Here is a 21,608-nt window from a genome sequence, read left to right as displayed (position 1 = left end):
GCAGAACTGGGTAGATGGCCCAGCCAGTGGGGCGTTTGCTGTCCTCGCATGAAGACTGAAGTTCAAAGCCACAGAACCCATGTAAAGCGTGATGGGATGGCGTCTGTGACACCAGCGCTCCTCTGTGGAGGGTAAGACAGAGATGGGAGAATCCCTGGACACTCGCCGGCCAGCTAGTCTGGCCTATGCAGACCATAAGAGACCCCGCCTCACACAAGGTGACGGCTGAGGACCCACGGTTCTCCTCAGACCACCACAGACACACCGTGTGCACACATACACACGCCAGACACCTGCCAAAGACTTTAAAACATTAAAAACTGAATTAGTTTGGCAATATTTCAAAATTCAAAAGGAGCACTGTACATTTCTAACCAGTGTTGAGCTTTTAACGTACTTGGTCAGATTTCGCCTTTCCTCTTCAGGATCTCTAAGGGCTACTTTCCAAATGCACCTGAGTCGAACGTCACGGCAGCAAAGTTTAATACAGATGCGGCTGCTCATCTCACGTGGAGAGGTGGGCACAGGAAGGGGCCAGGGCAAGACAGGGCCTCCCACACGTACAGTAAGCTGCTGGTCCCACCAGGCCCCCACTTCCAGTTTCCAGAGCCCTCTAGAGCAGTGCCAACCAGGCGGGAAAGAAATGTTCAGCATGCAGACCCATGAAGGAGATTCCATATTCCATCAGGACAGACCTTTAAGAGGTGGTCAGACCATGGAGGCGTGGACGGGATTGGTCTTCATAAAAATGTGACTCTGTGCACCAGGCCGATGGCTCCGTGGGCAAAAACAGCGCCACACAAGCCTGATGACCTGAGTTCGGTCCTTGAGGCCCATGACGGGAGGAGAGAACCAAGCCCTGACCGTTGTCCTTTGACCTCTCCGTGTGCACAGTGCCATGAGTGTGCCTAACACACACACACACACACACACACACACACACACACACACACACACACGAAGTTTTAAAGTGGCTCTGGGTCCCTCTTGCATGTTTCCCCTTCTTCCAGTCCCTCTGTCCTTCCCTCCTTGTTTCTGTCCGTCTCCCTCTCTCACTACTTCCTTTCATGTGTCACATGATGCCCTGGGCAGAAGACCATTGTCAGGTTCTAGAATCTCAATGTAGACTTCCCAGCATCCAGAAGTCGAGAGTCAAATTTTTCTGTTCGTTAGAAATCGCCCAGTCGGGGCTGGAGATGGCTCAGTGGTTAGCAGCACTTGTTGCTCTTGCAGAGGACGCTGGTTCAGTTCCCAGCACCTACATGGTGGCTCGAGGCCATCCTCAATTCCAGTTCCACGGGATCTGATCCTGATGCTTTCTTCTGGCCTCTGAGGGTGCCCAGCAAACACATGGCACACATGCGTACATGTATGTTTTAGATATATAAAATACAATACATAATTTTTTTAAAAAAGAATGAAGAGAGGGAGGGAAGTAGAGAGGGGAGGAAGGAAGGAAGAAGGAACGGAGGGAGGGGGAGGGAGGAAGGAAGGAAGGAAGGAAGGAAGGAAGGAAGGAAGGAAGGAAGGAAGGAAGGAAGGAAGAAATCACCCAGTCTGTGGTACTCTGTTATAACAGAAAAACAACAGACTCTGTGTTTGTGTGTGTGTGCATTTGCGTGTGTCTGTGTGTGTGCATTTGTGTGTGAGAGAGTGTGTCTGTGTGTATCGGTGTGTACCTGGAGATGCTCTGTCATCTCCCCAAGACCCAGCTGTGGGGTCCCTGTGTATGCAGCACCTGGGCCCCTCTCTGCATCCCCAGCTCTTCAGTCAGGCCCTGTGGTCATGAATTCTTTCTTCAAACAGCCATTCATAAACACAAGCATGCGTGACTAACCAGGAGACAAACTTGATGATGCAGGTCTATGTGACTTATCTCATCTACTTTTGTCAGCTTGATGCTGAAGGGGGAGATTTTTACTGTCAGCTCCCAGGACAAAGAATTTAGGGTGGTGAGCACTTATGCATGGGTGGCCCTGTGCAGTCTCTGACCACAATACCTTCCCATCCACAATTGGTTCCTCCAGGCCTGTCAGCCAAACTCTCAGATTGAAAAAAAAGATAACATGAGCAGAGAAACTGCAGCCATGAAGGTCCACGCTGACTCCAGGTGCCTCCCCATCTATGGGGCTCATAAGTACAGCCCCAAATATCGTCCTGAAATGTGTTATACAGGGAGGACAAAACACCGCTGTCAATTCTCAAACACATTACTCAGATGTGCATTCATCCGTTTATTTCTTCAACTATTCAAAACACAGGTGTGTAGTAAAATATCTGGATTTGGGGGCCAGAAAGACCATTGTCAGAATGCGCGGTCACCATTCATATCTGAGTGTGCATGTGTTTTGCTGGGGATCAAACCCACAACACAGGCATGCTAGACAAGCACTCTACAGCTGCTCTATATCCCCAACTACATTTCAATATCTTGATCTTAGAAAAGCTACTTAACAATCTGACCCTCGTCATCATCCCTTTAAAAAAAAAAAACAATTGGGAAAGTAAAACAAATCTCATGGGTTGTTCATATTCAATAAGATGATCTGTGTTCTGCCCAGAGCAACCCAGCCACTGAACAGTGGCAAATTCTCATGTGTTTGCAGTGTGATCATATCAGCCAACCAAGCCTCTTCAGACTAAGGTGAGATGGGAAAGAATAGGTGATGTTGGCCTCGGAGTTCAACACTTATAATCTTCATGTATGAAGCTCTCTTCCACGTCTTGCTTAAGCCATAGATAATGTCTCTAATCTCTTTAGCCTCTTTTTTTGGTTCCCCATTTCACGGTGACTAAATAGCCCATTTCTGGACAAACGACCTCAGCTCCTCCTTAGCCCTATCCAGGGACAGAATCAGGAACTGAAACCATCGTCCCTTACACAAGGCTTGAGGCACAGTTCCCCGAGGGAGGAGGTGTTCTGGCTGCAGGGGACACGGGGCAGTGGTAGCCCACCCACAGGGTGAGCGGTTTGCTGGATTCTTCTCTTTGCAGAGCTCCAACTATGACACAGTTTAGTTCTACCTTCCTTGTGGTCAAGAAGCATCAATGCTCAGAAGTTAATGGACCCCGGTGGCTGCAGAACTACTTAGAAACTAAGCCCCTCCCCCACCACTCAGCTGCAGTCACAGAGACACCCTTCAAGTCATCCCTGTACTTCAAGTGACCGTATCACGTATCCTACGACAATACTTTGGTGATTTCCTGCTGATATCTGATAGGCCCAGATTATAGTCAAAAGGCACATTATAGAATTGACAGCTGACACCATTTAGAAGCCAATGGCAACTTTTAGAACTGGAGTCTCCTCAGTACATGCCCAGGCAGGAGCCATGAGGTGACATATCCCATCCAGTGACTTCTGAAGTGTCTGGGTGACTGGCGTTTCCCATGATCACATGGCTTGGGGATTGAATGCAGAGCATCAAAGGCTTTGCCTCACATCCCTCTGCAATCTGAAATTCAATATGTTCTTTTATGAAAATGACTCATGTACACGGTTTAAAATAAATCCAAGTGCACCAGCACATTAGTCAGGGCTCTCCATCAAAACAAAATGAACCGGATGTATCTCTCTACAATTAGAGAGAAAAAGTACCTGGAAAGTCGAATGAAGCATGGTATGTCAGTGCTGAGCCCAAATCCTGAAAGGCATGTAGCAGGCTGCAAACCCAGGCAGAGCTCCTGTCTTCCAGGCTGGAAACAAAATCTCTGCTTCTTCGGGAACCTGTGGTGTTTGTTCCAACCTTCAACAGCTTGGGTGAGACCTGTGTCATGGAGAGGTGCCTGCTTTCAAAGGAGACCTGATCTCGCAGCATCTTTGTGAGAGCGGTGTCTGGGTACCATGATCCAGCCAAATGGATGCAGAAGCTCAGCCACCAAGACAGAAGATGGAGAGGGAGTCACACCCCACCTCAGACAGCCTCCCCCTCTCCCCACAGGAAAACACCATCTGTTCAGGGCTCTGTTTAAGACTGCAAAAGGCTCCGCGCTTTCTCTGTCACCCGCACTTTTTCCTCCACACCAGGCCCTCTGTTCCGCGCTTCCCTGGGTGAATCTAAACCTCTTCTGCAGCTGCAGTGCTTTGAAGGATAAAGCCCCCACAGGCTCGGAGGTTTGGATTCTTGGTCTCCAGTCGGCAGAACTGTTTGGGTAGGTTTAGAAGGTGTGGCCTTGCTGGGGAAAGTGTATCACTAGGGGACAGGCTTTGACATTTCAAAGTCTCATGAGCCATGCCCAGCATGCTCTGTTTCCTGCCAGCCGTTCAAGATGTGAGCCCTCAGCTTCAATGCTCCTGTAGCCACACCTGGCCCTTGATGCTAAGTAAGCCTCCCTGTTGTTCAAATCTTAGATGGTCTTTTAATAAAAAAACAAACAAACAAACAAACAAAAAACCCAGGGCCAGATATCAGGGTGAAAGCTGAAAGATCAGAGAAGCAGAACAACCAGCCACTAGATCTTACCTCTATGAAACCCTCAGCCTAAAGAGAGTGAGTTCCTGTTTCCTCATGACTTACATACCTTTCTCTGCCCTGCCATATTACTTCCTGGGATTAAAGGCATGTGTGCTTCCCAAGCAAAGACATGAGGTCTCAAGTGCTGGGGTTAAAGTTGTGTGCCACCACTGCCCGGCTCTCTTTCTCTCCTAGACTGGATCAATCTACTATAGCCCAGTGTAGCCTTGAATCGTCTGGATCTCTGCCTCCTGAGTGCTAGGATTAAAGGTGTGTGTCACCACTGCCTGGCTCTGTGTCTAATCTAGTGGTTGGCTCTGTCCTCTGATCCTCAGGCAAGTTTATTAAGGTAGACAATATATCACCATGAGTAATCCCAAATAAATTCTTTATCTTATTAGTTGCGTTGGCCATGGTGTTTGATTACGGCAATAGGAAAGTAACCAACACATTAGATAACGAGTGGGCCCCGTTCCCATCGTCCATACACAGCAGGATAGTGCAAGAGCCGTGATGGGAACACCCTTCTGCTGAAGAAATCGGTGGGGAGATTCTTATGCTCTTATGGAAAAAAAAAATATTTTGTAGCATTTTTATGATGACATCGTGGACAGGAACGACTTTATCAAAGATCCAAAGAGACACAGACAGCACCAAATACCATTTAATGCCGGTATTCCAGAAACCTGGCGTGACATCAGGGGCACTGGGTCTTGGCCAAGCTTTGTTTGCCCCTCATGTACATTACCATCGTATTCATTCTCCTGAATTATTCATCATTCCGCGTTCCCAGTTAAGCTACAACATGACAGGTAAGTTATGTTACAAGGCAATAATAATATAAAACAGCAATAATAACCGTGCTCCCCAGTGGGTAAACTGTGTGGCCTAAAGGGGAGTCGTTTGTTTCGGCCAGAGAACCACGTGACCCCACTGAAAAATGGTGGCTGCGTGCTGTTGCTGCTGCCACAGGTGAAAACAGCCACAGGGAAGGAACGAGACAAACGGGTCGCCAGCCTCCTTGAAAGCACCTATTTCTACAATAATGACAAAGCTGTCTGTGTTTGCATAAGACACAACGCTGACTGATGGATGAAGCGCAAGGGGCCATGTCCCACCCCACATCAGGGTCTGTGAGGGAGAGCTGCTGGGGCCCGCCCTGGGCTTGAAAGCGCAGGAAAATATAATTGCAGATCAAGCCGATTCGAAGGCCCATCTTCCTAACCTGCTGAATAAAGCAGACCTTAAATTCAAACCAGCTCCTCTCTGGGAAGCAAAACTGGTGTCGGGGTCCTTGCCTGGTCATTAGGGTGTCTGGGGGAAGCTCATGTGACTGCATGTGGACACCAGACAGGGGGGAATAGGTCTTCAGAGCAAAACCAAAATAAACAAAGAGACCTCCGCCCTCAAATAAAGCCAGATGACTGCACCTGCTGAGAGGCTCCAGCATTTCAGTCAGAAGGAGCTGATGACAAGTGGGGGGGGGGGGCAGGGACTGGGGAAGGGAGGTAGCAGGGGGGGAGGCCAGCCATGTCCCTTACTGCCCTCTGTGAGCTGCACATGTGGAATGTTTGAGGAAGCAGGGTACAGGGCAGGGGGAGGGGAAATTGGGGGAGCACGGGACAGATGGACAGACAGACGACTACTATCTACAGCCCAGGGGAATGGTGCTACCTCAGTAGACTGGCCTCACCTCTCGCTGTTTTGTTCCAAGTACTAGACACCCTGCCCAAGCACAGACAGCAGTCCATGACATTTGCTTTGAGCAAGAACCGGCAAGTGGGCTGAAATAGTGTGTCAGGAGACGGGGAGAAGGGAGAAGGTCTTCAAAAGGTCATCATCCCCCCAAGCAACACACGGCCATTGCAATCTGAATCTCTGAACAACACCACCTGGCTGCACTGGAGCTGCACCAGAATGCAGGAGGGACTCGGGGGACCCCCCCCCAACACACACACACACTGCTGGTTATTTCCTAGTAGATTCAGAGAAAGGGGAGTCCTTGCCTTCACCTCTGTACCCACTGTTGACTCTAATCAGGCCCCCATGCATAGTCCCAATCCCATGGTCACACAGGAGGCCCTGGTTAAACTAAAGGATCACAGCACAAAATCAAAAGTCACAAATCTGGGAAAATGATAGACAGGGAAGCTGAGGGTTGACAGGGCTGGGAGGGATATAAGAAAAGGTCATGGGAAAGAACAAGAAGGTATTACGCATACATGAAATTGTCAAAAAACTTAATTCTAAAGAGAGAGCGCAGGTGCCTGGCTAGCTCAGTTGTCAGAACCTGAGTCTGAGGGGGGAAATAAAAGGATTTTCAAAAGAACCAGCAAGCGGTAAGTGATTGATCTCTGAGACTTACACAGCACAAGCTCAAGAGAGAGTCCCAGTCCCTGTTTGCTAAGAAAGCCATTCTCATGCCCGGCGGGCAGCGGTGGTGTCAGACCTCGGAGTTACAGACAGTTGTGAGCTGCCATGTGGGTGCTGGGAATCGAACCCAGGGTCCTCTGGAAGAGCAGTCAGTGCTCTCAATCTCTGAGTGGTCTCTCTGGCCCTTAATTTGAATTTTTATAATGAAAACAAAAGGCCGGGTGGTAGTGGCACATGCCTTTAATCCCAGCACTCGGGAGGCAGAGGCAGGCGGATCTCTGTGAGTTCGAGGCCAGCTTGGTCTACAGAGCGAGATCCAGGAAAGGCGCAAAGCTACACAGAGAAACCCTGTCTTGAAAAACAAACAAACAAACAAAAAATAAGACAGCCGTTCTCAGGCTGGCAGGATGGCTCAGCGGACAAAGGCTCTTGCCTGATGACCTGAGTTCAATCCTCAGAATCCACATGAAGGCAAGAGGATCCCCTTAAAGCTGTCCTCTGACCTCCATAAGCATGCTGTAGTACTTGTGCCCACATATGCAATAGTAAGAAATAAAAGGTAAATAAGAAATCTCTTCTGTCCAACAGTAATTCCAAAGAGCCCTGGCCGAGACACGTTGGAATCGCTCACGGGCAGCCGCCAGCCGGCTGTGGGTGGGGTCTTGCACGCAGGCACAACTGAGCTCTACAGCAGGTAGTGAGAACATCATACAATGTGGCGTGGGTTCAGCCAAGCAGCATCTGTTCATCCTTTACTTCTCTGAACACACCCTGATCCTTCTGTCCTTACATTCTGACAGCCTTGGACTCGAGAGTGGTGGGCTACAGCTCAGCGTGGTTGATGGCACCTGCTTTCAGCCTTTGCACCTCTGTGTCCTTCTTCCTGGAATTCACCCACTATTCAGCCAGGTCTGAGGACACAGGGGTCACCTTGACAACCAGCAAACCGTGAGAAGGCCAAGCGGGCCACGTGGAGACAAGGGATGCTGAGTGGACAGAACTACTGTGAGAAAGATCCACTTGGACCTTCAACTCCAGCCAACATTCATCTTAATGCAGCTCAAGGTGAACCCCAGAAACAACACAAGAGGTAGAATCTCCTGACACGGAATCCTCAGGCTACCTGATTTTGACATGGATTAATGTGCAAGAACAGAGTAGATACACAGAGAGGTTGCTGAAAAGCTTTGGAGGAACAGGGCCCACAGCCACATAGCCAAGGCTTATGGTTCTCTCATTCCCTTAAATTTGCAGATTCCCAAGACACTCTGGGTGGGCCTCTGATTCACTGAAGACAGAGGTCCAGGGCTGCAGGTCAACATAGGATTGACTACATTTGAATCAGAGGCTCGGTCATTCAAGGATGAGGTTTCCCCGTATTTGGGGATCAGCTTCTACAGTTCTGACAGACATCAGAGAATGCGGTTGTCTTGTGAGTCTAGCATATTCTCTCTGAAAGGGGACATGCCCCCGGGTTTTGGGGCTGTCTGTGCCCAGACGTGGGCATGGCAGAGATCCTACCCACCCCTACATTCACGTAAACACCCTCACCACACCACGGGGAAGCCGCAAGTGTGAGCACAGGGACAGAGGAAAAGGGGAGACACAAACTTGGGCCTGACACCAGCTCCTTTCACGTACTGTAGAGTTCTGGCTTTCCCACGGTTGAAGCCTGTTACCCGTACAGTATGCTTCTTAGGTCTCAGTTAATTTCTGGGTTTAATTTGTGAGTTTGGATATGGATATGAATATTTTTCTGTCACTGGGAAAGCAAATTAAGTCTCTGAGAATCGCTTGTAATCGCCAAGACGCAAGAAGAATCTGTTTATCAACACACAGTGCAAAGGAAACCCTAGAAATAACCCAGTGTTTGGAGCCTTGCCATGGGGCTTGATGAGTTCTTTCTATTTAACATGGGGCTTCTCATTTTCTTAGAAGAGGCTATGCTTTTGATTCCTCATCTCTCTGACATCTGATGCCCTGCTTTTTGTCTTGTTGAAATGCAAACCACCCAGACAAAAGCTACCATTTGGTAAAGACACACACGTGGAGAGTGGAATACTAGAAGGGATAGAACAATGTCTTTAGATAATTAATGCAGTGCAGAGGCATGTGTTTGCCAGTAGTCCCTCTCTGGCTAAAATGTTAGTCCTGGGAATAAAAAAAAAATCAAACAGAAGCTGTTACAATTCATAGTAATGGGGCCCCGCCTTGCGTCTCTTTGTAAAGTTTAGTGTCTCTGGTTAAACGAACCAGAAAGACGGGTGGATTCACATTTTCCTGGGAATAAAATAGAACTTCATTCCCACCCCGGGAAAATGCGGCTTTCCCAGATGGAACTTATTGCACAGAACTGCATAGGAAAGCAGGAGAAAAACTTCTCGTGAATTCAATTTAACGTTTACAAAGTGTATTTATTAAACAGACTTTCTCCTATTGAATATTTCCACTGTGGTCCTGGAGAAAGATCAAGGTCAGCCCTTATTAAATAAGGGGGCTTGGTACAGACTTCCACACCAGCTGGCCAGAGAGTTACAGAGCTCTTCGTGGGAGGAGCAGCCCCCACCCAGCACACAGCTGTGAACTTGGTGAACTCCATGGCTGGCACCTTTGGTTCCTGCTCGAGGCCCAGTCCTTCTGCCCCCCCCCCACCCCGGGGTGGGGGGGAGGTCCAAGCTCCCTTCCTGAGAATGCTCCTCTAGCTCACAGCCGGTCAGGCCAGAGCAGCCCAGCAGTGAACCACAGCCGAGGGGGACTGAGAGCTAGGGGTACTTTAATTGTCTTGTTTTTAATCATGGAGTGAATGTTTTTCTCTCTGCTAATGGGAAATCTCTGCTAATGAGAAACTTACAGGTTGAAACTGGAGTGCCTCCCCCTCAAAGTTTAGTCTCCAGCTTGATGTTATTGAGAAATATTGGAACCTGAGACAGGGGATCTGGTAGGAGGTTTTTGGTGCCCTTGACGGTCCAGAGGTTGCTCAGTCTCTTGCCCTTTCTCTTTCAATCCTGACCAGGAGGTGAGCACTTTTGCCCTGCTGTGTATACCCGCTTAGCACCTGATCTGGTGCAGGATGGCTGCAGGTGAGCATGGGGTGGCTGTGGTGGATCAGAGGTTCAGATCAAGGACAAGCTGGCAGACAAGGAGTTTCCCACTTTTGGGAACCAGCTCCTGCCTCTCTGACAGATAATCCGAGATCCAGGCCCAAAGCAATAAGATGAAACCACATGGACTGAAGCCTCTAACACAGTAAGCCGAAGAAACCCTTTCTCTCGATGAAATGTATCTTGGTTATCTGTCGAAGTGACAACAAGCTGACTCACAAGATGAGAATACAGCTTCCTAAACACCCAAATACTGCACTGCAGAAGCTGTTGCCCATTCTTCCTATATGAACACTGAGTGGACTGAAAACAGTTCTGCAAGTGTCCTCCTTTGAGGGGATTTCTGAGCTCATATCTACTCTCTGAAAAGACACTAAGAACACATTGTACCTCTTATTATACACGTATGATATTTACATACAGAGAGATATAGTTAGACAGGCAGATGGAAGGATGGGTGGGTGGGTGGATGGAGAACGTTCCTGCATGCTCACTGAACTGAATGGGGAAATTGGGAATATTCATGGAGTTCAACGGAGAGACTGGTATTTAATAGCTATTTTAAATACCATGTTATTTTCCTCAGTCAAGTAACAAAATAACCTCCCAGGCAGTGCAAAGGAGGAGGAGGCATGTCAAGCCAGTAAACACAGCTTTGAAGACGCTGCTGGTCTAAGCTGGTCCAGCAGACATTAAGAACGGCGGCCCCATCTGTCCCGCGTGATCTGCTTCACTCAATGGTTGCACACATCCACTGCACCGCTCTGGTCTTCCTGTCGTGGGGACTGCTAGACACTAAGCCCAGCCTCGCCTCAGTCCCAGTCCCCAGACTTGACCACTACGTCTCAACGTCAGTAAATATTCCAAACTCACATGTCCAGTTATCGCTCCACAGACTAACTCCGCATCCAGGTGGGCACACGGGTGGCCCCAGCTTCCAACAAACGGGCACTGACAGTGTTTTAAGTGAGGAGACCTCAGTCTACCCCCCAGCTTCCTGGGTGCCCATCTTCCCTCCTACTGCAGACATTGGCAGGCTATCCGTGCCCACCCCAGGGCCCCTGATTTTGAAAGGCAAGGCTATTCTTAGACTCTCCATTCCCCCACTCCCCAGAGGTCATAGCGTCCTTGATGAAAGTCCCTGTCTCCTTTCCCTGGCATTACAGACTCCGAGGAGGCGAGTCTCTAGGACGGCAGAGAACACAGAAGAGTCTGCCAGTGAGTCAGCTCCCCGGCTCACCAGCCAGGGGTCACCTGTGTCACCACCACGTGGTCCTGGGAAGGAAGTCAAATGATATTTTCCACATAATTTGCAAAATCTGCTCCACAGTGGCCTACTGCCCACTCCCAGATATCTAGGAAATTCAGCTCTTAGGAATTTCATCATCTCACCAGCTGCTGAACAATGATGAGTAATTGTTGCTGTGATCAGTGTAATGCAAAAGCGCCAGGTTAACAGGAATGCCCATATCTGAGGAATCTAGGCCAGCCCGCTGTGGAAATGTAGGCAAAGAGGAAGAGTTCCCTGGCAGAAATGAAGCTCAATACCCTGGGGTAGAATTTGGATGGGGAAGTAGAGGCCTGGCTGTATGTGGAGGACCATCTGGATGGGAACCAGGTAGTTCAGACATATATATGTACAGGTATGTGTATATACATACACAGGTATCTCTTTATTTGCTTACTTTATAGTATTTGTTATTGTGTGAGTGCGGGGACGTGCCTATTACAGTGTATGCATGGAGGTCAGAGGGTAGCTTTCAAGAGTCAGTTCTCTCCTTCCAACACGGTTCCCAAGGATTGGACTCAGGTCAACAGCTTTTACCTGCTAAGCCATCTCTTCATCCCTAATTCAATTTAGATTCAATTTAAATAGCTCATCGTTATATATCATATAAGCTATAGCATATAGTTTATATGCTATAAGTCAGGTTGGACCCAGAAGGTATCAGGGACTCTCCCAACATAAGCCAGCAAGGATGATACCTTAGTTCTTTTCTCCCTTGCTATGACAGACTATCTGAGAGAAACCACTTTAAAGGTTTTAAAGGATTTAATTTAGTTCCGTGTTTCAGAGGTTACAATCCATGGTCAACTGGCACCATTGTTTCCGGATGTATGGTGAGCAAGCATCATGGTGGGAAGGCATGTAGAAGGGAGCTTCTTGTCTCATGGAAGCCAGGAACAGAGAGAGAGAGGTAGACCAGAAGGATACAGAGACAATATACACCTTCAAAGTCGTGCTCCCAGTGATCACTGCCTCCAGCCAGTCCACACTGCCTAGCTCCCACTACCTCCAAATAATGCAAGCCATCATTGGGTTAATCATTGACCAGATCAGAGTCCTTGTGACCTGTCCTACTTAGGGTTATTACAATTACTGTGATGAAACACCACAACCAAAAGCAATCTGGGGAGAAAAGGGTTTGTTTGGCTTACACTCCACTGTTCATTATTGAAGGAAGTCAGGACAGGAACTGAAACAGGGCAGGAACCTGGAGGCAGGAGCTGATGTAGAGGTCATGGAGGGGTACTGGTTACTGACTTGTTCCTCACGGCTGGCTCAGCCTGCATTCTTTTAGCACCTGGGACCACCAACCCAGGGATGGAACCACCCATAATGGGCTGGGCCCTAACCCATCAATCGTTAATTAAGAAAATGCCTTACAGCTCCATCTTATGGAGTTATTTTCTCAGCTGAGGTTCCCTCCTTTCAGGTGACTCCAGCTTGTGTCAGAGGATATAAAACCAGCCAGCACAACTGACCCCTTGTCAACTCGACAAATGTATTATGGTTAAGCCATAACCTTTCCTATCTTGTTTATCCCCAAGACCACATATGACTATCCGTGTGACAATATAAATACTCCAAATTTTAAAAGTACCACAGTCTTTAAAAATTCAAATGTTTGACAATCCAGTCTCTTTAAAATCTTCAATCTCTTTTAAAAATTAAAAATCTTTGTAAAACTCCAAAATCTCTTTAAAAGCTCAAAGTCTTTTTTGGATTGTGAGTTCCAGGACAGGCAGGATTACACAGAGGAATGCTATCCCCAAAAACAAAAACAAAAAAAAAGAGAAGAAGAAAGAAAGGAGAAGAAACATCTCCCAGCAGTGGAATTTGTCAGCTTAACCATGCCTCTGCTACCTTACAAACACTCACAATTAGAGCTGAGAAAATCTCAGGAGTTTTTCAGTTTTTTTAAATAAATAAATAAATAATATAAATAAAATCTCTCCTGCACTGTGAAATAGCAATCCAGAACAATTATAACTGTCTACTTGTGTCTGCTTTTGGATCTTTGCACATCACCATGCTTTGTGCACATCTGTGACTTCCGGTCCTTTCTCCTAGGCTGCTGTCTCAAATGCAAACTGTCTTGTCCTGCACCCAGTAAACCAAGGAGTCCTGTTACCCTCCATCCTGCTAAGGACTTAAAGAAGAGCCTTCCCACAGCAGTAAGGCAAGGAGAGAGGGAAGCAGGACCTAGTTCTTAAACATAAAGGACTGAGAGTGCTTGTGGAATATTCATTCAGCCCCTTGCCCAGCACCTCCAGCACTGAGATTAGTAGGAAGGACAAAGGCAGGAATGTATCACCCTCAGAAGACTGCACAGGACTGTCAAGGGGAGGAAGGATTTAGAGGCTCACGGAAGGGCTGAGCAGTTGCTGAGAGACTGGACGTCAGTAGCCCCAGGCCAGAGTCCTGGCTGAAAGAGCTCTTCAAACAGGTATAAAGAGAATACCTGCAAGAACAGTGCAAACACATAACCAAACCTTTGAAAAAGCAATTTTCTGAAGAAAATTAGTTGAATTAAAAACAAAACAAACAAACAAACAGAAAACCAGTAGACTCGGGGACTTTGGCAAGTGACCATATTTTCATTTGGGTTTGAAACTTTGAAAGATTCTGTAAGATAAATAAACGTGGGGTAGTTAGTAAATGCAATCTAACAAAAAAATGCTTTAGGATTGCCAGATTGCCAGAAAAGAAGGAAGTCTTGGTTTTGCCAGAGCCAAGGGTGAGATCAGGACACCTCAGCTCCCTTCAGTCCGTCCCCTCCCTCTCTGGACTCCTCAGCAAGGCCCTCCTCTCTGCGTTTGAATATCTGTCTCTTCCTTGTCCTGTGCCTAACATTTCTCATAGAGCTGGCTAGCCACACTCCAGACATCTCCCCACTGGTATTTTAAGATGAACCCTGTTACTGTACAGAAGAGGTTGCCTCAAATAGAATTGCCTCGTCAGCAGAACCGGGCTTCTCTCTGAGGACGCCCCACTCAGGTCTCTGTTGTCTTTGGATTGCTTTACACAGACACAGGAGACTCCGCTTTGGGGTCATCAGCACATCTCTATCACATTCCACATTTAAGGAGCATTTAGGTAGTCCACAGAATATTAACCTCTTGCCCTCCTCAGCCCTCTTCGCCCCTCAGATCGAGATCAGAGCCAGGCTGGCCTGACGGGTCAGTGGCTTTCCTCCCTTCTGACCTGAGGGACCTTGTGGCTGGAGGTGTGCTCTGGGATATCTGATGGTAAATGATAGGCTGGGGCAACATCCTTTCATCTCCGCTTCTGCTGAGCCCCACCGCGAGGTGGCTAGAACCCCTCAGGCTGTCCACACGCCTCACCACCTCTCTTTCTTCTTTTAGGTGTTCTCTCCTTCTCCCCCATTCTCTTCTTCACAAACCTGAGACAGAGTTTTTTGTTTGTTTGTTTTGAGATGGGCTTCTCTACGCTATGTGGCCCAGACTGACTTGAAGATCGTGATCCCCCTGCCTGGAATTACATACACACAGGTGTGTGCCCCCTGGTCTCACAACGTATTACAGAACACCATTTTCCACAGCAATGTTAATGCCCAGTCGCAATGTTACATATGATACAAATGAACGTGCCCGAGAGCAGCTTTGACCATTCAGACATGAGACCTTGAGCTAAGTACGGCCCAAAACGTGTTTCATAGTGCTCCTTTCTTGAACTATGACCTTAAACTGAGCGTGCTTGGGAATGTACTATGTTAGCAAACATGTGACTCCAGTGTATGGGCCCCTAATGGACTTTCCAGTATGAATATATGTAACTTCCCAAATAAACCCCCCCCCCAGCTTCCTTTGTTTCAAGAGGATGTGGCTTTGAAAATAACACCCATGTTCTCCTTACCCACGACAGCTGATAAATCTCTCCCCACACCTCTATTTCCTAGCCGCGCTTGCTCACCATGAGCTCACTGCATGCAGCTGTACAGAGGCAGATTCCCGAGTGTGGACTCTTCCCCCTGTACCAGGAGAATGTCTACGCGAACCTCAAGCCGTGTGAGAAGGAACTGCTGAGCACGGTCCCCAGCGAGAGCTGGTGGGAATACGGCTGTTGCGGGGAACCTAGCACACACCACGCAGAACACACACTCGGAACTCGCCGCCATCAAACAAATGGCCTCGTAATCAGGCCCCCCATCTAGGCTGGCTGCTTTCTCTGTCTAGCCTTTCCAGACTCAAACCATTCTTCCCGCAGCTGTATGGGGTCCTGGGTCTCCATGTCCACTCATTGAATATCGATTGTGCAACTGTGAGAAGATCTCAATGGTTACACCCATTGTGTATCACCGGCCGTTGATGTCAGACACTCTGAGAATGTTCTCATTATAGGGACACATTTCATCTGCCCACAGTTCCATAAAGTAGGTACATGGCCACTTTTGTATGACAGACGGGCACAGGAGGGACAGACAGCTCATGACAGCAAGGGAATTTTGAGCCTATGCTTTTTTAAGAAAGAATTCCCTAACCTTGGGTTTGAATAATTCATTGTATCTTGGCTATAATCATTTTCCTGGGCAGCTGTAACAAAGAGCCACAAGCTGTGTGGCTTAAGCAACTGGAATGTACTCTCTCCAGTTCTGAAAGCTGTAAGACTGCATGGCTGATACCTTCGGTGGCCAGAAGGAGAACCCGCCCCAGCCTCCTCTCCCAGCTGCTGGTGGTTTGCTGGCATTCCTTAGCAGAGGAAAGCTTCACCCAGTGTGTGTCATCGTGGTCACAGTGTTCTTTCCGTGGTCACATCTGTGTCCACATGTCCTCCTTTTGATGGGAACAAAGCAGTCGTATTGAATCAGGGTCTTGCCCCACTTCAGTATGACCTCACTTTAACCAGTTGCCACATGTATGGACCTTATTTCCAAATCAGGTCACATTCTGAGGTACTCAGGGATGGGCCTTCAACACAGGAACCTGAGGGGGGCCCAACTCAGCTCACCACACACACATCCTTTCCATTCCCTTTGGGACATGCACAGAGAGAGGCAAGCCTCACCTCCCAGAGCCCCGACATCTCCCCCACAGCACCACGCTGTTCCTTACAACCCAGTCTCTGTTCTTGGCACCTCGGTCTGGCCTCTCCCCACACACTAAACAGAACCTGCTTTTCACAACAGAACCATCTGATAAACATCAGCCTTTGACGCTGCCCCAGCCTACAGTCCCCGATGCCTGTCTGCCTGGAAGTCGGGGAGAAGGCGGAAGATGGTAGCCTCCTGGCCTGCTGAGCCACAGGACAAGGCCCCTAGTCCTCTCCACTTCTGCTCCCAGACACCGCTCATACTGGCCTCGGCATTCTGTTCCACAGACAGTGTCTGAGCAGTCTGCCATTCAAACTGCTGTATGACACTGTTCTTCAAGTCATCCACGGTGCCTTAAACATTTCAAACCCTCCTGGGGGGTCAAATCCTGCTGCAGAACCCACCTGCGTGGAGAGTTAGTCAACCATGGAAACCCACCTCCAGCAGGCAGTCGAGTCATACTTAGGTCCCTTCCAAGGTGGCAGGTCACAGGCCACGGCAGAATTCTCTCTTGTTTGAGAGGTAACTGCCACGAAGTATCTGTGGCAACTCTGAGGCCCTCAGACACTAGTGACCCTGGGTCTCAAGAACTCTGGGGTCTTCAGAGGTCAGTGACGTTGTGTCTAAAGCCAGTGCAAGCCCATGAAGAAAGAGCGCATGATACTGAAAGGCAGAACTCAACAGACCCACCGAGAAGTCTGGCAGTGTTCATTTTCTGATGGCTTGTTTCGGGAACAGGATCTTACCAGGACCCACTGCACCCAGAACCTCCAGTCTGCAGATATATCATTAGCCATAACTCAGGGATTAGCCATAACTCTGAATAAAATCACTATACCTACTGCCTCTTTGTTTAGACCTCAGGGTCCCCAGGTGAGACAGTAAAAGTTCTGAGTGAATATTCCTCTCGCTATCACAAACACCTCAGATTGTGCACCTAGAAAGTAAGTTTATTTTCACAGGCCTGGAAGCCGGTGAGTGCCGTGTCTGGTTGGGACTGTTCCTCAGCCCTGATGCTGTTAAGTCTCCTCAGAGGACAGAAGGGCGAAAAAGACAGTGAAATTGCCTTGGGTCCTTTATTGCAGGATCTAATACCCTCTGTAAGTTGAGACATGAACATTAGAGGAACATGGACATTCAAACCAAGCAATGTCACCTACAGTCAGCTTACATCCGCTGGGAAATAGAGTCATGATTATAAAGGCTCCCAGCAACCACTGCGGGGCAGTGAGGGGAGGGAGTGTCAGAAAACGTGTTCTGTTTTATTTCTTTCTGTGTGCGTGCGTGTGCGCATGTGTGTGCGCGCGTGTGCGTGTGCGTGTGCGTGTGCGTGTGCGTGTGTGTGTGTGTGTGTGTATGTATACAGTCACCACTGAGAATAAAGTACTGGCCTAGCACAGTGAAGACCTAGCTTCAGTACCCAGCACAGCAAAAATAAACAGAAAAAACAAACAAACAAAACCACTGAGCCCTCTACAGAAATTGTGGGGAATCCACTGTATTTCAGAGGCAGACCCAGGCTGCTCCAGTAGAAAGGACAGTAGATACGTCAGTGATTGTCTGTACCATGGAATCTGACCTCTCTTGCTTGCCGATCTCAGCTCCTTCACAGCGCCCACAGGCGGTCTCTGCTCCACTAGAACTAGAGGTAGAGGTAGGCTGTTTTCTTCATCACCCATGGTCTCCAGAGCTCAGCTGGGTCACTGCTGACCTAGCTGGAGTCTAAGTCACTATAGCCCGTGGCTTTAGTGAGATGGCATCTTAATGTTGAGTGTGTCACACCCTGCCCCCTGCAAGTCCTGCCGCTTCCCTGTCCCTTGCTCAGCGGCATGGCGCCAGCCCTGGGGGAACTCTCAGAACCCATAAAGTCTCTGGGAACTGGAATCAAAACTACAACACATTTTTTTTTATGAATTTGGAAATCACTCAGTTCCCCCTCTCACTTTTTAAATTTTATTTTAAAATTCAGAAGGCAATTCCAAGGGAGGCAACATATTCCCTTCCAAATTAGCATGATGTGTGTTTATATGATGTACTGACACTATTACAAAAGGTTAATATGCACATGTTTTCCTCCCAAGAAGCAGGCACAGTCTGTCAGTCAGCTCTCTGCTGCTATAACAAAACGCATCTGATAAACTCCTTAAAGGAGGAAGGTTTGTTGGGGTGAAGCTGCAGAGGTCTCAGTCCACAGTCACGAAGCTTCCTTGCTCCTGAGTGACCATGAGGAGGAGGAGGCCGAGCAACACCATGGCCACTAGCCCTCAACAAGCTGTACCGTTTCTGAGCAGGACCCTGTGGACCCATTTCCTCCAAACAGGTCCCCTTCCCCTGGTAAGATCGTCAGATTATGAATCCACCATGGGACTGACCAAGTAATGAGATCAGAAGCCTGTCAGGATCCAGTCACCTCCCTGAAGTCACCAGGTAAGTCAGAGTTGTCAGTGGCCAGTCCCTTCCCCAAAGGATGGACAACCATGCTGGCAGCGTGAGCCTTTGGGGACGTCTCTGATCAAAATCCTAATTCATAAATAGGTTCATTTGATTAAGTCATATGTCAGCCCATGTCCTCCACACCCATAGACTTCTTCCCAGAGAGTCCATGGAATTCTGCTTCCCCAACAGCAGCATTGTGCTGGTGTTCGACCTGGTAATTTTAGAGGTCATCTTCTCTATCTCTCTGCATGTGTCTCTATCTCCTGTATATCTCTCTGTGTATCTCTCTGGATCCATCTCACCCTTTCTACCTCTCTCCCCCTCTTCCCCTCTCTTTTCTTCCTTCTCTCTCTCTTTCTCTCTGTTTTTCATGTATTTCACAGATATTCAAATTCACAAATGCATGCGCTCATTTGCAACATCTGCAATAAAATATGATTTGGAGTAAAGCAACCTTAATAGTAAAAATCAAATTGTAAAAAGTCAAAGTTAATAACCTGAGTCACGGCTATCAAAAAACCTTAGTGGTAGTATTTCCACAAACGTGCCTCTTTCAGTGTCCAGAGATGATTTCTGAGGGCTTATTATTCACCTGAGCATGCAAATTTTAAATGCCTTGTTCTATTACATCCATTCTATTACATCAATTCTTTCAGCGATTTCCTTATAAAATTAGATTTGTGTGCCCGCTCTCTCCCGTGAAGCACTGAAGCAGAGGACTGTGGTAATCTCTGTCGCCTTTCATGCCAGATTTAACCTTATGATGCACACATTAAATACAGATTAACATCTTGTCTCCGGGAAACTTACACTTAGTAGATGGGCCAAAGTTTCAGTAAAATATAAATCAATATACAATTCATGAAGAGAGAATGAGCCAGGTAGCACGTCTGTTCTTCTTTCTAGGAAAATGCATTGCTCCAGCTCAGCTGCTGCATGGGAGAAGCAGAGATTTCCTCTGTCCAGTGAGCCAAATGGGTTTTCCAGAACTGATGGAAATGAGAAAAAATAGACATTTCCAGACATGCAAATTACAATTTTATAAAAAAAAATGGGGGGGGGGAGTGCGTTTTCAAAGTGAACCTAGTAAATCTGGGCTAATCCCAGTATCTCCGAGGCCCTGTCTCTGGAGGGCACATTAGGTCTACGTCAGCATTCCTTCGAAACCTACAAGAACTGAGGCTGTCATTTCATTTCATCGGGAGACTCATTCCCCTGTGGAGCCAGCCTTGTGGCAAAATGAGAATGTATTATATATTTCAGGCCAGATGGCAATCCTGGAACACACAGATGCAACTGGATGGATCTTTTCATTGTTTCCTAGAACAGAGGAAATAGAGTTTCAACCAAGGAAGGTTCTGGCCAGCTTGCTTCTCTAGACACGTGGCAGACCCCAACACAGCACCGGAAGCTAGATCAAGAATCAAAGGGAAGAAAACAGTTGGCAGTAAAGCTGCGTGCCCGCAGAGAAAGCCTGGTGAAGACAGGATTGAACTGCTGGGGAGAGGGACCGTGAGAAGCCTATTGTGACATCCGCTGTAATCTCTGGGTCAATGGCAGTATCTTGAGTCATTGTTCACCAATCATAAAAGTTACTCCTTCATTATCTCAGTGTCCCTTGGAGATCTAAGCCACTGTGTTCCCAGGAACCAACCCTCGTACTTTTCTTAATACTAAAAAAACGTAATTCTTTCACTCAAGGGAAAATACGACTTGCAAAAGAGTTATACTATCTTAGAAATAAATCTCTCTTTCTCCGAGTGTGTGTGTGTGTGTGTGTGTGTGTGTGTGTGTGTGTGTGTGTGTGTGTGTACAAGTGCTTGTGGAGACCAGAGGACAACTCCAGCTGTCATTCTCAGGAGTTATCATGTCCGTGCGTGCGTGCATGCATGCATGCATGCGTGCGTGCATGTAAGGCAGGGTCTCTCACTGATTTGGAACTCACCTGGTAGGCTGGGCTGGCTAATCACTGAGCCCTTGGGAATGGGATTCGTCTGCGTCTACCTCTCCAGTGCTGCGGTTACAAGGACGTCACACCATACCAGGCTTCCTATGTGGGTTCTGCAGATTGACATCGGGCTTCAAGCTCACCAGGCAGGCATCCTACCAACTGAGTCATCTCCCCAGCCCCACTGTGGAAATTCACACTGGGATGACAGACAGGAAAACACCACTCCCACTCCTTGTTTTTCCTATAAAATCAAAAGTATTACACTGGACTCTTTCAAAGAAATCAACTAGAACGCAGGGAGCGAGATGCTTTCGCATGCGGAGGGTGCGATCCAGCTCTGTCCACATGATGAATACATTTTGGTCCTGGGTATTATTAAATTTGCTTTAACATTTTTGATGTATTAGAATGTGTGGAGTGGGGTGCTTAGGTGAGCACAGGCTTGGCCAAGCCATGACACACGTGTGGAGGTCAGAGGACAATTTTCAGGAGTTAGGGTTCTGTCTCATCCTTTCTCCCTTGATGCCTGCTCCAGGCTTCAGCTCTACAAGCTTCTGGGTGATTCTCCTGGCTCTACGTCCCAACAGGTGCAAGCCACCACATCTGCCTTTTTTTGTATGGATTCTGGGGATCAAACTCAGGTCACTAGACCTGTGTGGCAAGAACTTCTACCTGATGAGCCATCTTGAGAGCTCCACTGTTTCTGTCTTGACCAAAATCATTAATGGCATTTGTTTTAAGACAGAGTTTTACTATGTAGCCCTGACTTAGCTTAAAAAAATCTCTACATAGACCAGGCTGCTTGCCATGGCGGCGGCTGGCAGTGTCTCCCTTTCCCTTCCTGTTCTCTTAGTTCTCCTTCCTCTCTGTTAGTCCCGCCTATACTTCCTGCCTAGCCACTGGCCAACCAGTGTTTTATTTATTGACCAATCAGAGCACATACAGACCATCCCACAGC

The 21,608-nt window shown here is 47.9% G+C and overlaps 1 long non-coding RNA gene across 1 annotated transcript; it reads left to right on the top strand.

The window, feature by feature from the left end:
• The first annotated feature begins 18,552 nt into the window (after nucleotides 1–18,552).
• On the top strand, nucleotides 18,553–20,458 carry LOC143269127 (uncharacterized). The gene is made up of 2 exons (XR_013045493.1): nucleotides 18,553–18,690; nucleotides 19,963–20,458. It is a non-coding gene; the product is annotated as an uncharacterized LOC143269127 (long non-coding RNA).
• The last annotated feature ends 1,150 nt before the right edge of the window (nucleotides 20,459–21,608 follow it).

Source organism: Peromyscus maniculatus, chromosome 17 (genome assembly GCF_049852395.1).
Source record: "Peromyscus maniculatus bairdii isolate BWxNUB_F1_BW_parent chromosome 17, HU_Pman_BW_mat_3.1, whole genome shotgun sequence".
NCBI lineage: Eukaryota > Metazoa > Chordata > Mammalia > Rodentia > Cricetidae > Peromyscus > Peromyscus maniculatus.
Note: the sequence above shows the minus strand (reverse complement) of the source record. Positions and strands in the feature narration are given on the sequence as shown.